Source organism: Octopus sinensis, linkage group LG17 (genome assembly GCF_006345805.1).
Source record: "Octopus sinensis linkage group LG17, ASM634580v1, whole genome shotgun sequence".
In the NCBI taxonomy this organism is placed as follows: domain Eukaryota; kingdom Metazoa; phylum Mollusca; class Cephalopoda; order Octopoda; family Octopodidae; genus Octopus; species Octopus sinensis.
Window position 1 is genome coordinate 5,373,400 of NC_043013.1, and position 16,312 is coordinate 5,389,711.

General features: G+C 38.3%; 1 long non-coding RNA gene across 1 annotated transcript; it reads left to right on the forward strand.

Annotated features, from left to right (window-relative positions):
* Nucleotides 1-4,156: 4,156 nt before the first annotated feature.
* LOC118766684 lies at nt 4,157-7,474 on the forward strand. Its single transcript, XR_005002605.1, has 2 exons — nt 4,157-4,623; nt 7,191-7,474. It is a non-coding gene; the product is annotated as an uncharacterized LOC118766684 (long non-coding RNA).
* Nucleotides 7,475-16,312: the final 8,838 nt, after the last annotated feature.

The window sequence follows — 16,312 nt, forward strand, 5'->3', positions numbered from 1 at the left end:
TTTAGCTTCCATGTGCACATATATTCATGTATACACACACACAAGTTCATATTCCACCACATTCCAGTTAATTTTGAAATATGTGAGGTAGATCCTTTTCTTAATAAACATACAACTTTATCGTAACCGTGTAAAGTAGACATCATCATATAAAAAAGTCTAAGAATACAAGAAATCAATCATATTGATCAGACATTTCCTTTTTCTGCCTTTGTGAAAACACAGCAAAACTAAAATTCTATGTTTGTTATCTCTTTTAGTGGTTTGTCCATTCCGGAGTCACCCCTTATATATCAAATGTTCAACAACTTACTGTTGTTTGTTTGTTTGTTTGTATGTATGTGTGTGTGTATGTATAAAAATATGGCAGAAAGTTTCCTGAGAGAATATTGGACCATTTTTGTTCCACTGGCATTAAAAAGATGATATTCTTTAGATGTATTAACCCTTTCGTTACTGTATTTATTTTGAGATGCTCTGAATTTCTCCCAATTATTATAAATATAACAAAGAATTTAGTAAAATAACATCGTTATCATTGAGCTAGTGTTAGGAACATAAATTGTGAGTAAGATTTGGTGGAAGATTTTAATTAAAAACTTATGAAAACAAAACATTTATACTAAAGGGCCAGAGCAGGTTTCAGCCGGATTGATAACGAAAGGGTTAAAGGACAATTAAAAAATTGTTCCACTCAGGAGGTCATACCCACGAAAAATTTATCTGCACTAAAAGGGTTAGAAAAAAAGGCATGCATGTGTGTGTGTATACACACATACATACACCTTATCATCTGTATATGTGTATGTTTATATGTATATCGATGTGTGTGTGTTTATATAAATGTATTGTGTGTAGAAATAAAACATATTTCATTGTGCAAGAGAACAGTATATGAGTGATGAAAATAAGGTTAGTTCGAAGACCTGAAGGAATTGTCCCTTAGATTATCTACAGGTACAGAAAGTTTTGAAATTTCCAAGGATATGGAATCAAGTAGAATATTTACATTATTACATTTAAGAAATTTTTGTCTACTGCTTGAGCATGCTTGTTATATAGATAATTTGTGTGTGTGTGTGTGTGTGTGTGTGCATAGTATGGCTGAATGGTTAACAAGCTCGCTTTGCAATCACAAGGTTCTAAGTTCAGTCTCACTGTATGGTATCTTGGGCAAAAGTTGTTGTTTTTTATACTCCTTGAATATTTCCCTGATTACACTTTTGTTGGGGAAATATTCAAATACAATCCTGCTTGTGTGTGAAATTGGGCCAATGGAAACTGTATGGAAGCCTTTTGGGTACATTGTACATATAATTATAATAGGTGTATCCCTGTTACACCTTGTGTCATGCAGATAAATTGCATTAAGAGGAACTTAGTACTCTCAGCATTCATATGTGTGTAAGTATATATTTATATATACCTACACACAAGGCACAGGTGTCTGGCTTACAGCTGTAAAGATCATGAGTTCAATTCCTGGTGACATGTTGTGTCCTTGAGCAAGACACTTTACTTCCCATTGCTCCAGTCCACTCAGCTGGTCAAAATGAGTTGTACCTGTATCTGAAAAGGCTAGCCTTGTTACATTTGTGTCATGCCGAATCTCCCTGAGAACTATGTTCAGGGTACATGTGTCTGTGGAGTGCTCGGCCACTTGCACGTTAATTTCACAAGCAGGCTGTTCTGCTGTTCCGTTGATCGGATCAACTGGAACCCTTGTTGCCGTAACCAACAGAGTACCTGTAATATATATTTATATATGTATATATACACCTGTTGATAGAAGTATTGTTTAATTGTTTATCTTATAATAATAATGAAATTATTGTATATAGTGCTCAGGTGCACCACAACTTGTCAGAAAGTGCGTATAAAGCATATGCCGTAATGTACAAATGTCTGGAAAGCAAACAATGTATGAGTCAGATATATGCTTGTGTGTGTATGGAGGGGAGAAAATCAGGTGTAGTGTTGGCGATTCTCAGAAAGCATGGAAGTTTTGAAGGATGCAGTGCTCCAACAACTAACAACTGACGCCGGCAGTTTGTTCCATGCTTCAGCAACTCTTAGTGTGAAAAAATGTTTCCTGAAGTCATGGGAGCTGTGCTGTTTTCTGACTTTGTAAATATGTCCACGGGTGTTAGACGGGCGGAGTTTGAAAAGCTGCTCAGAGTTATTGTGTGTACGATGGTTAATAATTTTATGGGTGTCTGCCAAGTCAGCTGCCAGACGTCGGAGTTTCAACGTCTTAAACAATTCTGTATGTTTTCTATCATTCAATGTGTTTAGCCATGTCTGGATTATATCAGAGTACTATTTAAGGTAACTGCCTTGATTTCAGATGCCTGTTCCACTCATTTTGTAAAAATGAGTAATCCTGTAATCGACCAGCCTACTGTTCAGGGAGGACTATATACACCAAAGAAACTAGAAAAATGGGCCCTGCACCCCTTACAGAGTAATGAGGACCAACAAAGGGTTATCCACACACACACACATACAGCTGTGTGGTTAAGAAGCTTGCTTTGCAACCATGTGGTTTTGGGTTCAGTCCCACTGTGCAGCACCTTGAGCAAGTGTCTTCTACCATATAGTCTCAGTCCAACCAATGCCATGTGGGTGAATTTGGTAGGCAGAAACTGTGTGAAACCCATTGTGTGTGTCTATAGATACACATGTGTGTTTGTTTATGTCTCTGTGACTTAGTGGCAATGCTCCAGCATGGTCGCAGACCATGACTGAAACAAGTATTTTGCTTGTTGATTAAAATATATATATAGACATACATAGGTGCAGGCATGGCTTTGTGGTAAGAAGTTTGCTTCCCAACCACATGGTCCTGGGTTCGGTCCCACTATGTGGCACCTTGGGTGAGTGTCCTTTGTAGCCTTGGACCAACCTAAACCTTGTGAGCGGATTTGGTAGACGGAAACTAAGAGATGTGTGTGTTTTGCTTTGTGTCTGTGTTTGTCCCTCACCACTGCCTGACAACCAGTGTTGGTGTGTTTATGTTCCTATAACTTAGCAGTTCAGCAAAAAGTGACAAATAGAATGAGTACCGGGCTTAAAATATAAGTCCTGGGGTCAATTCATTTTACTAAAGTTCTTCAAGGAAGTACCCCAGCATGGCCACAGTCTAATGACTGAAACACGTAAAAAGGTACACACACACACATATATATATATATACATATAGATATATTACATGCATACACATTCACACACATATACATATATACATTTTGATTACTACATACACACACACACTAATAATGTATGTATGTATATATACATTCATATATCCACATACAAACACAATGCTTCATATTTGATATTTTTCTTGAGGAATTTTGTTTTTTGTAATGTCTCTCTCTCTCACTCTCTCTCTCTTCTGCCAAGTTTATATCTTCTCAAATTGTTATTATTGCTGTAATATATTATATTATACTACAATGTATTTGTGTTGTCTTGTCTTGTCTTCCATTGTAGCAACTGTGGTATTTGAAACGTCCACACCTAGCTCTCACCAAACCAATAACAATGTGTGTAACAGTAGAAAGAAGCAGTTTAACTTATGCTAATGACCAACATAAATTAACATATTTAATTAGCAATGTGGTTTCAAATGCACTCGATTGGTCAGCTCTTCTTCACAGTGAACATCTCATACCATTGCAATTTATTCCTTTGTCTCTCAGGACTATGATACTAAAAGTAATTTTTCTATGTATCTTCAGTACAGTACAGTATATATATATATATGTATATATATATATGCTAGCTGTATAGCCCAACATTGCTCAGTTTGTTTTCTTTTCGACCCTTTAGAATTGGAATTTTTGAAAAGTAAAAATTTTGCATTATGTAGCTTGCAATTCTCTTTGAGTGAACATTTTTCTGTTTGAAATGCACAAAAAAATGGTGACACAGCAGTCAAAAAATCGTAAAAAAATAGGGATTTTCATAGAAAAAAAAATCCACCTTTTTGATGTAAATAATTTTTGGTCTTATCATGGTCCGATTTGAATTTTTTCTTCTATCATACTCTCAATTTTGGTCAACTTGCACCGCAGGGTCTCAGAGGAGATAGTGTTAGTTGAAGGCTACCAAACCTGCCACACACACACACAGCCAACTTCAGCTTTATATATATATATATATATATATAGTTTTCATGTGAAGTTATTGATACATACACACATGTGGAATTACTAACTGAAATTCTAATATATATCTCCTGTTCAATACACACACATGGACATACACATATATGTAAATGTTTGTTCTTATGTCAAGTTTATAATAAATACCATTTTACATTAAACTGCAGGTTAGCTCAGTACCGTTTCTTTTTCCATGCTAGCATTGATTCAGGCAGAGAGCTATTTGGGACAGGATTTTGCAGACTGGTGCTCTTCCTGTTGCAAATCCTTTTTTCGTTTTCAAAGAGATTTCTTGATTAATCAGGTCTTCAAGAATGCAGACTGACCAGTTGCAATGTTATCAAGGGATTTGACATTCACGCTGCTTTCCTCAAGGAAACACAGATACTCGTACACACATCTAGATACATACTTGTATTTATTTGTATGTGTACATACACACACACACATACATGTAAATGTGTGGGTGAATATATTCTTTTATTTGTTTCAGTCCTTTGACTGCGCCATGCTGGAGCACCGCCTTTAGTCAAACAAATTAACCCCAGGACTTATTCTTTGTAAGCCTAGTACTCACACTATCAGTCTCTTTTGCCGAACTGCTAAGTTACGGGGGCGTAAACACACCAATATTGATGTCAAACGATAATGGGGGGGGACAACACAGACACACAAATACATGTAAATATTTATACATACGACAGGCTTCTTTCAGTTTCCGTCTACCAAATCCACTCACAAGGCTTTGGTTGGCCTGAGGCTATAGTAGAAGAAACTTGCCCAAGGTGCCACACAGTAGGACTGAATCCAGAACCATGTGGTTGGGAAGCAAGCTACTTACCACACAACCACCCCTATTCCTATATGTATATGTAACACATATTTGTTTATTATATAAAATACCATCTTGTTTCTTTTATAAAAGTTGAATTTAACATTTGGGATATACTGTATGAATGAATGTGTTTGTGTGTGTTAGAGAGAGAGAAAGAGTGGAGTATTGTAGTTTTCTTGAAGCGTTACAAACCATAATAAAAAAAACATTTATAAAGCTACAGGGATGCAGTTAAGAAATTATGAAACATTATGAAATCCTCTATATATATATATATATATGTGTGTGTGTGTGTGTGTGTTATATATATATATATATATATATCACGTGACCGACCAGACCATCAGATGTTGTTACACATCAATGGTCACAATGCGTCCGCATTGATTTAGTCTTCGAATGACGCCACCCTGCTGGCTAAGCGAGCAGGCCAACAGAAGGAAGAGTGGTGAAAGAGTACAGCAGGGATCACCACCATCCCCTGCCGGAGCCTCGTGGAGCTTTTTAGGTGTTTTCGCTCAATAAACACTCACAACGCCCGGTCTGGGAATCGAAACCGTGATCCTACGACCGCGAGTCCGCTGCCCTAACCACTGGGCCATTGTGCCTCCATATATATATATATATATATATATATACACATATATATACATACACACATAACATATATGTATATAAAACAAGCAATACTTCTCTTGTCACATTTTATACATACATACAAAAATTGCCTCCTAATTGATAGGCATCAAGTCGTTTGTCAACACCCTTTAACCTCTGACCCACACAGATCTGCTGTCTCCTGTCTTTGCTTGTTTGTACTGCTACTACTGTGGCCTCTGCTTGTCGGAGCTGGTTGATCACATGTCACCTCCATTCATGTATTCACATCTCTGTCATCTCGCTTCTTGTCATCACACCATTCTTGCAATGCTCTCTAACCCCAAAATAAACCAAAACTATCTCCTTACCATAATGGTCCTCTCGAGTTCCATCCCTACACATTTTTTTCTTGTATCTTGTTTGTCTTGCAACTCTTCCAAAGGAACATTAGCCAGTTTCATCTCACCAGTCTTGGAGGGCTGGCAAAGTCCATGGCATCTTCCTCTTTGTGGTCATAAGTTCAATCTCACTGCATGGCACCTTGAACAAGTGACTTCTACTATAAAACATCTGGCTTACCAATGCCTCATGAGTGGATTTGGTAGATGGAAACTATGTGGAAGCCTACTGTGTGTGTGTGTGTGTATATATATAAATATCATCATCGTGTTTTAAATCCCGGTTTTGTCCCCGTTAACAGAGGTGGCTGGATCTACCTCATTGCTATAGCAACTGAGGCAGGTAGGTGCAGCCCACTCCAACCCTTGGACTGGCTGGTGCTATCATGAGGCTTTTTTGGAGCTGGATTTTCTATGGAGAGCATGCCCTTGCTTACCCACAACCTCAGTTTCTAGACATGAGTTGTCTCAAGACCAAGGCCTCTACAATTTTTAAGAAATGTGGCGGAAAACTAGCTCAGGAAAGCAGGGACGCTACTCCCTGAGACCCCTTTCAGAGCCCACCACCACCACCACATATATATGTGTGTATTTGTGTTGGGTTTTTCCCACCACCTTTTGACAACTGGTGTTGATCTGTTTACATCCCCATAACTTGGCAAGAGAGACTCAGAGAATAAGGACCAAACTTAAAAAGAACTGGGGTCAGTTTGTTCAACCGAGGCCTTCAAGGCACTAAACCCCCAGCATAGCTGCAGTCCAATGACTGAAGCAAATAAAAAAATAAAAGATATATATATATATATGTAAAGAGTTAACGCATACTTAACAACCCCGGTTGCCTACTGTGAAATATAAAATAATTCTTTTCAGTTTATCGTACTTCGATAAACATTAAAAAAATCTACAACCTTCTGCCCCAATAAACCACTAGTGTCCTAGAAAGTCGTTTTTTAAATATTTTCTACAGATTGCTTGAAGCTCGCCTTGTTCCTACTCCTGAAACTGTGTACCTTACATTTATCTGTCTATCTCTCTATATATAGATAGATAGATAAAACCAACGTTTTACTTGTCATGTTTCATGCATTTTAGCATAAGCTAAAATGAGAGATCCCTTCTCTCATTTCCTTTCCTTTCTGTTACTTTCATCACATAATCACTTTTCCATTTTTTTTTTTTTTCCAGTATCTCCATATCTCCATATTTTTATTCAATCTGTTCCTAAAATATGTTCATTCACAGCAATAAAGCCCCATCTTCCCATTGTAAGCACCATGTAAGTCACCGTGGGTTACAGAGTAATATTTGTACTACATAACTCACTATGGGTTACAGAGTAAGGTTTGTGCTATATAACTCATTGTGGGTTAGAGGCTAGTATATAACTCACTGTGGGTTAGAGGTTAGGTTTAAAAATGGAGTAGATATCTTTTATCTCTTCTTCCTAATAAACATTTGCTGCAACTGTTTATTTGTCATTTGTGTCACTGTCAGAACCACTGTGTGCAACTTTTGTTTTCAGTCCTTCAACAATTAGCCAGGAAACCCTTGACACTGGACAAACCACAATGCGCTGTAACACAGGTACGTCACATAACTGGCACATCACAACACTCACAAGGTGCACCATTGGAATTTCACAACGCTGTTGACCAACAACACAAATATGCCACAACAATGGCACATCACAACACAGTAATGGCACATCACAATGCTTGCATTCCTCAATACAGTCACACCACAATGTAGTCGACCCACAACATGACACAGGATACATCCAGCAATGGTCTGCTACATCCTGTCTTTAACAGTCACGGTTACCAATTAATAATCCATAGTAATTAATACACTATGGCTACTAATTACTATTCTATATTTACTAATAATAATCTATTGCTAATAAATGACCCGTAGTTACAAATGCACTATGGGTGCTAATTGATAATCTATAGTTATTAATTAACTTATAGTCTATCTGTTACAAATAGTAACAGATGGCACATAGCGTAGTGGTCAAGAGTGCAGGCTGCTAACCCCAAGATTCCGAGTTCGATTCCAGGCAGTAACCTGAATAATGATAATAATAATAAAAATAATAATATCGAAAAATCCCTTAAGAATGAGAACCCAGGTTCAAAATTTCCCCAAGACACCTGATGAAGGCAGAAGGGTATATCAGCTGAAACATTGTGTTAACAGCAAACAAGATGAGTAGTAAAGTTCATTCATTTCCTGAATATGTTAGATACTTGTTTTGGGGAAACTAGTCATCATCATCAACAACCACCACACTCAGCAGCATGGCTAGGGGGTGGGGGTGGGGGTGCGATCTGATGCTTTTAAGAGAGCGTCACTTTCGGGTCTGTTGTACAAATTAGGGTTAGGGGCCTGGGGGTAGGGGTGCAAACTCAAGGACTGCCCACAGTGGCTTTGCACTCAAGCTACATCATTGACCAAACTTTAAAAAAGTTAGAGAGGGAGCCTCCACATGATCACTTGTTCTACTAGAAATAGCAGCTAAGTTTCACTCACATTTCAACTATACAAAGGTTAAAAAAGGGACACGTCGAACAGGACAATGTAATTGTAGACACTATTAAAAAGAAAAAGGCTGGATGGGCATGGTGGGAACATTTTTGATCATAGGTCTGCTCAGTTAGGGATAACCTCAACATAACTCACTACCACAGCCAAGCACCATTGTTATGGAACTTAACTACAGTTAATCATGTTTCTGTGGAGTCCCATGGTGGGACTGTAGTCAGGAATTGGTGGTTCACTGGTGCACACTAACATTTACCTATTATACACATCCACACACATAAGAAGAGTGTTTATAATTATGAAGAAATGACAATTATAATGGGGAGTGTTGCAAAAACCCTTACATGATTAGAAATAGCAGTCAAAAACCACTATTTTCACTCGTATTATATCTCTTCAGAATAAAGCTGTTTGCAGACCTCTCCACTATAACTGTGATTTATTCATAATTATAAACACTTTTATGTAATTTATGATTGCATGTTTAGCCTTTGATATTCATAAATAATTATTAATTGCTTATGAAATATCCTTCGTAATGTATTATTACATTCATTTTTTAATTATTTATATATATATATGTGTGTGTGTGTGTATATATATAAAGAGACAGAAAGAAGCTCAGGTACGGCTATTTGGGAAGCTTACTTCCTAATAACATGGTTCTGAGTTCAGTCCTACAGAGTGATACCTTGGACAAGCATTTTCTACTATAGCCTTGGGCCAACCAAAGCATTGCAAGTGGATTTGGTAGACAGAAACTGAAAGAATCCTATCATATGTGTGTGTGAATCTTTGTGTCTGTTCCCCCACTACTGCTTGGCAACTGGTGTTAGTTTGTTTACATCCCCATTATATAGCAGTTCAGCAAAACAACAATAAAATAAGTACCAGCCTTAAAAGCAGAGAAAGTATTGGGGTTGATTTATTTGACTAAAAGCCTTTAAAATGGTGCCCCAGCATGGCCACAGTCTACTGACTGCAACAAGTAAAAGACAGAAGATATAATATGCACTACTAAACACTTTTTCTCCCTCTCTCTCTCTCTCTCTCACACACGTACATAATTCTGTTTTGGAACAGTGACTCTTGAAGCACATAAATCTATAAATAATAGTGGGTAAGTATTGGGTAAAAAAAAAACTTAGATAAAATTAGTTGAAGGTTACCCATGAGATTTGAACCCACATCTCTTGTAAACATTTATGCATTAACAAATACATTCCCTTAACATTATGCATTCACACACACCTTCACCAACAGAAATGGGCACATTTATCAACCGATGCACTTACATCCCATTTGTGTGTGTACATGTATGTGTGTGTGTGTGTGTACATGAACATTGCATATGAATTGATCAATATCTATTGGAGCATACAATGAGTTTTCTGATTAAATCTTCTCAAGAATAAAGTCAATCCTACACACACACACACATATATATATATATACACACATGTACATTTATTTCATTATATATACAGTGAGACAGAAATATACATGTATATATGTGTGTGTGTGTGTATATTTGTAATGAGGGAGAAATCCTATGAGATTAATTTAAGCGTTAAGGAATGATATGATTGTATGTTCTGATATGTGTTTCAATGGCTGGCTTTCATTGGCTGCAATTATCTTTCTTTGGAGCCAGGAATAATGTCTCATGCCAAGTACGTAGAGTAATGAATGATCATATCACTCACACACACACACACACATATGATGGCCATGTTACCGTTTCCGTCTACCTTATCCACTCACAACACTTTGGTCAGCTAGGAGCTGTAGTAGAAGACACTGGCCCAAGGTACCAGGCAGTGAGACTGAACCTAGATCATATGGTTGGAAAGCAAACTTTGTAACCACATAGCCATGCCTGTACCTACATTACAAGTTATCATCCTATGACTATCTAATCCCAAACCCTATGATTGTGCAGTGAATTCTTTACCATTTAGCCACACACACACACACACGCTGGTAGGAAACAATGTATTTACAGTGTATTAATGAATGTGTTTGTGGAGGCACATGGCCTAGTGGTTAGAGCAGTGGACTCGCGGGTTCGAATCTCAGACTGGGTGACGTGTGTGTTTATGAGCAAAAACACCTAAGCTCCATGTGGCTCCAGCAGAAGATAATGGTGAACTTCTGCTGACTCTTTTGCCACAACCTTCTCTCACTCTTTCCCCCTGCATCTAGCAGCTCACCTGCAATGGACCGGCGTCCCATCCAGGTGGGGAAACTATACGCCAATGAAACCGGGAAACCGGCCCTTATGAGCCAGGCATGGCTTGAGAAGGAACAAACAACAATAAATGTGTTTACCCAGAGAGTTGGAGATGAGGGTTCAATTCCTGCTATAGTTTCTATCATATATTTTTGAAACTGTTTATGACTGTAACTTAGAATTAAAAGTAGCAACAAAAGAAATCATTTTTTTTTTTTATTTGATGGGAGAAAAGTTAAAATTTGATTGGTTCAAGCTGTTTTAATAACTGAAGATCAGAGAGCAATAATGATAAAAATGATAAATGAAGTTTTTACTGTTTTGGTGGGAGGAAAAAGTTCAAAATTTTGCTAGACCAAAATTCAGTTTTAATTGTTATTTTTTGGTAACATTATATGATGGGAAAAACATTGGAAATGATAATTCTTTTCAATGTTTATTTTTTAAATTTTATTTTGGGAGGGTGAGGAATGCTTATTTAGTAAGAATAAGATGAATGGTACAAAAAAATAACTAAATAATAAATTTTTGCCATTTGTGAGTGGAAGGGAGAGCAATTGTTTAAATTCAACTGGGTCTGGAACATTAATTTAAATTGGAAATTAGGAGAAATGATGGAATAAATAAATTTTTATTACTGGGTGGTGGGTGGCAAGAAAGAGGTCCAAATTAACCTCATCCCTTCTTACTATATTTCTGTGGGAATACTCTGTCTTTGTTTCAATTAATTTTGAAAATATTGAAGAATTTATTAAAATAATTTATCAAGGAGTGGCTATGTGGTAAGTAGTTTGCTTACGAACCACATGGTTCCGGGTTCAGTCCCACTGCATGGCACCTTGCTTTGTAATTGGATTTGGTAGACAGAAACTGAAAGAAGCCTGTCGCATATATGTATATATATGTATGTGTGTGTGTGTGTGTTTGTCCCCCCAACATCGCTTGACAACCGATGCTGGTGTGTTTACGTCCCCGTAACTTAGCGGTTCAGCAAAAGAGGCTGAGAGAATAAGTACTAGGCCTACAAAGAATAAGTCCTGGTGTCAATTTGCTCGACTAAAGGCGGTGCTCCAGCATGGCCACAGTCACATGACTGAAACAAGTAAAAGAGTAAAGAGTATTATTAAACTGGTGTTTGGAATATGAATTAACCTAAAATTTTGATGGAAGGTTTTAATTTAGATCACTTTAACCCTTTTGTTACCATATTCTGGTTGTAATACACCGTCTTTGTTTCAAATATTTTTGAAAATAACAAAGAATTGCCATTTATCCTTTCAGGGATTGATAGATTAAGTACCAGTTGCGTACTAGGGTCGATGTAATCAACCAGCACACCCTCCCTCAATATTCCTGGCCTTGTGCCAAAATTTGAAACCATTATTATTATTATTATTATTGAGGTGGCAAGCTGGCTGGATCATTAGCACACCAGGCAAAATGCTAAGTGGTATTTCGTCTGCTACTACATTCTGAGTTCAAATTCCACCAAGGTCAACTTTGCCTTTCATCTTTTCGGGGTCTTTGAAATAAGTACCAGTTACATACTGGAGTCAATATAATCGACTAGACCCCAGCCCAAATTTTCAGGCCTTGTGCCTTTAGTAGAAAGTATTATTAATATTATCATTATTATTATTATCATTATTATTATTATTATTATTATTATTATTATTATTAAGGTGTTGAGCCGGCAGAATAATTAGCACACCAGGCGAAATGCTTAGTGGTATTTCGTCTGCTGCTACGTTCTGAGTTCAAATTCCACCAAGGTCGACTTTGCCTTTCATCCTTTCGAGGTCGATGTAATTGACCAGCCCCCTTGCCCCAAAAAATTTTCATGGCCTAGAGCAGAAATAATTATTATTATTATATGTGACAAGCTGGCACGACCGTTAGCACACTGGACATAATGCTTAGCAGCGTTTTGTGTGTCTTTACATTCTGAGTTCAAATTCCACTGAGATCGACTTTGCCTTTCATCCTTTCGGAGTCGATGAAATGAATACCAGTTATGCACTGGGGTTGATGCAATCGACTTACCTCCTCCACTCAAATTTCAGGTTTTATGCCTATTAATAGAAAGGATTGTAATAAATTCCTTTGGAACAAAGATCTGAGTGGAATATCAGTGGCCAGGCTGGAGCAGTATGTTGAAACATGTTTGTGCCATTAACGATGAAAGAAGCAATAAACACACACACATACACATATGCACAAACACATATGCATGCATGCATACATTCATGCACATGCTCACATGCATACATGCTGCAGATTCACTCACGCAAGTAGGTACATACTCAAGCACACACATGCACAAGCAGGTACATACACATACAAACACATACAGATACACACACTATGCACATACATACAAACAAGTTCATACACACATACATACACATGTTCTTACACACAAATACACGCTCATACACGCACATGCTCTCTCTCTCTCACACACACACACATATACGACGGGCTTCTTTCAGTTTCCATCAACCAAATCCACTCACACATACACACATATGATCAAACACTCATATTCACCCATGCTCTCCCGCACTAACACAGACACATATACACAATCATGCTCATACACACACTCATACACGCACATGCTCTCTCTCTCTCTCACACACACACACACACATACACACACAGAGGATTGCTTCCATACAGAACAGTGACGGTGACTGGCAGTATTAGTGGAGCAATGGTAATAACACTTCTTACTGTATTTAGTTCTGTCTTTTCTTTTACATTCTGAGTTCAAATCCCATTGGGCCCAGTTTTGTCTTTCATTCTTCCAAGGTCAATAATTCAAAACACACAATGTATCTGCCAAATTCTGTGACTAATAAAACTGTCTGTATGTCTGCCCCACCACACATACACACTCACTTACACTAACATTTATGACCCTGTGCCTATGTTATAAACTATTATTATTAAATATGTTTAATTACTTGTAAAAAAAGGAAATAATTAAAAATATGGCCAAATAAAGTTCTAGTCCAATTTTGAGATTGAAATTGATGTTGTTGTCTTTTGTAAATATTTCTCTTGAAATTTCATCATCATCATCGTCATCATTGTCATCATCATCATCATAAACATGATCGTTATAAACATTATCGTCATCATCATAAACGTCACCATCAAAAATATCATCATCATCATCATCATTGTCATCATAAACATCATTGTCATCATTATCATTATCATCATCATAAACATCATTGTTGGTGTTGTCATCATCAAAAACACCATTGTAGTCATCATTATTTTAACATCTACTTTTCCATCCTTACACGGGCTGGGCAGCAGTCAATGAGGTAGATTTTCTACACTTGGATGCCCTTCATGTTGCCAACATTTGCCTGTTTCTAGGTTGTGTGTGTGTGTGTGTGCGCAAGAGAGAGAGCATGTGTGTGTTGATGTGAGTGTGCATGCATATGTTTGGCCACACATGTTTTCGTGTAGTATTGGAAATGAACGACACTGCTTGTATGACAGTGAGACTCATTTACGACTATCATACACTATCAAGACAAGAGGACATAAACATACACACAGTCGCATTCAGACACATACATACACTCATTACACACACACCACACACACACACACACACACACATGCACAGAATGGGTAGTTTTCGGTTTCCATCAACCAAATCTACTCACTAGCCTTCAGTTGGTTTAGAAAATGACTCTTGTTCAAGATGCTTCAGGGTGGGATAAAACTCATAACCATTTGTTAGGAAACAAAATTTTAAACCACAGCACCATCCGACTGGTGGCCGATGCCAGCACCGCCTCGTCTGGCTTCCGTGCCGGTGGCACATAAAATACACCAATCCGACCGTGGCCGTTGCCAGCCTCGCCTGGCACCTGTGCAGGTGGCACGTAAAAAGCACCCACTACACTCACGGAGTGGTTGGCGTTAGGAAGGGCATCCAGCTGTAGAAACACTGCCAGATAAGACTGGAGCCTGGTGCAGCCTTCTGGCTTCCCAGATCCCCGGTCGAACTGTCCAACCCATGCTAGCATGGAGAACGGACGTTAAACGATGATGATGATGATGATGATGATGACAGCTGTGCCTGTGCCTATTTGAAAATTAATTGACTCTTTCAATTTAAGAATGTGATAAACTGAAGAATGATGTGGAGTTTCTATGCAAGACTGAGTCTGCAGGAGTTGGTACCAGTCATATACTAGCAGAATAGTTAGCATCCTGAAATAAAATACCAATTAATCACTAGAGTCAATATAATTGACTGATATCCCTCCCCTTAAAATTACACCACCACCGCCGCCGCCGCCGCCACCGCCACCACCACCACCATCATCATCATCATCATCATCATTATCATTATCATTATTATTGTTATCACCATCATCAAGTGGTGAATGAGCAGAATAGTTAGCATCCTGAATAAAATACTTATTAACATTTCATCATTTCATCCATCTTTTTGTTCCGAGTTCAAATTCCGCTGAGTTTGACTTTATTTTTCATCCTCTTGGGGTTTGATAAAACAAGTACCAGACAAGAACTGGGGTTGATGTAATCAACTAGTCCCCTCCCCTCAAAATTTCAGCCCTTATGCCTGTATTAGAAAGGATTGTATTCTCACCTATCTATAGTCATATTATACTATTTCTCTCCAATTTTCCTCTTTTTTATTTTTGTATCGAAATCGATCAACATCAATGGAAATTGTAGCTGTGATACCAGTGCCCGTGGCACGTAAGCGAACCATCCGAACGTGGCCGTTGCCAGCGCCGCCCTGACGGGTCTCCGTGCCGGTAGAACATAAAAAGCACCATCCGTTCGTGGCCGTTGCCAGCCTCGCCTGGCCCCCGTGCCCATGGCACGTAAAAAGCACTATCCAACCGCGTCCATTTGCCAGCCCCGTCTGGCACGTAAAAAGCACCCACTACACTCACGGAGTGGTTGGCGTTAGGAAGGGCATCCAGCTGTAGAAACACTGCCAGATCAGACTGGGCCTGGTGCAGCCTTCTGGCTTTCCGGACCCCAGTTGAACCGTCCAACCCATGCTAGCATGGAAAGCGGACGCTAAATGATGATGATGATGATGATGATGTATGGCCACCAGTTGCCTCCTCCTCTCTGATTCACTCCTATTTTCCATTATCTTCTTCCACAAACTAATATTCTTTTCTACTCTAGGCACAAGGCCCAAAATTTTTGGGAAGGGGTTCCAGTCGATTAGATCGATTTAATGGTACTTAATAATCGACCCCGAAAGGATGAAAGGCAAAGTCGACCTCAGCAGAATTTGAACTCAGAACATAAAGACAGACAAAATACCTATTTCTTTACTACCTACAAGGGGCTAAACACTGAGAGGACAAACAAGGACAGACAAATGGATTAAGTCGATTATATCGACCCCAGTGCATAACTGGTACTTATTTAATCGGCCCCGAAAGGATGAAAGGCAAAGTTGACCTCAGTGGAATTTGAACTCAGAACATAGCAGCAGACAAAATACCGC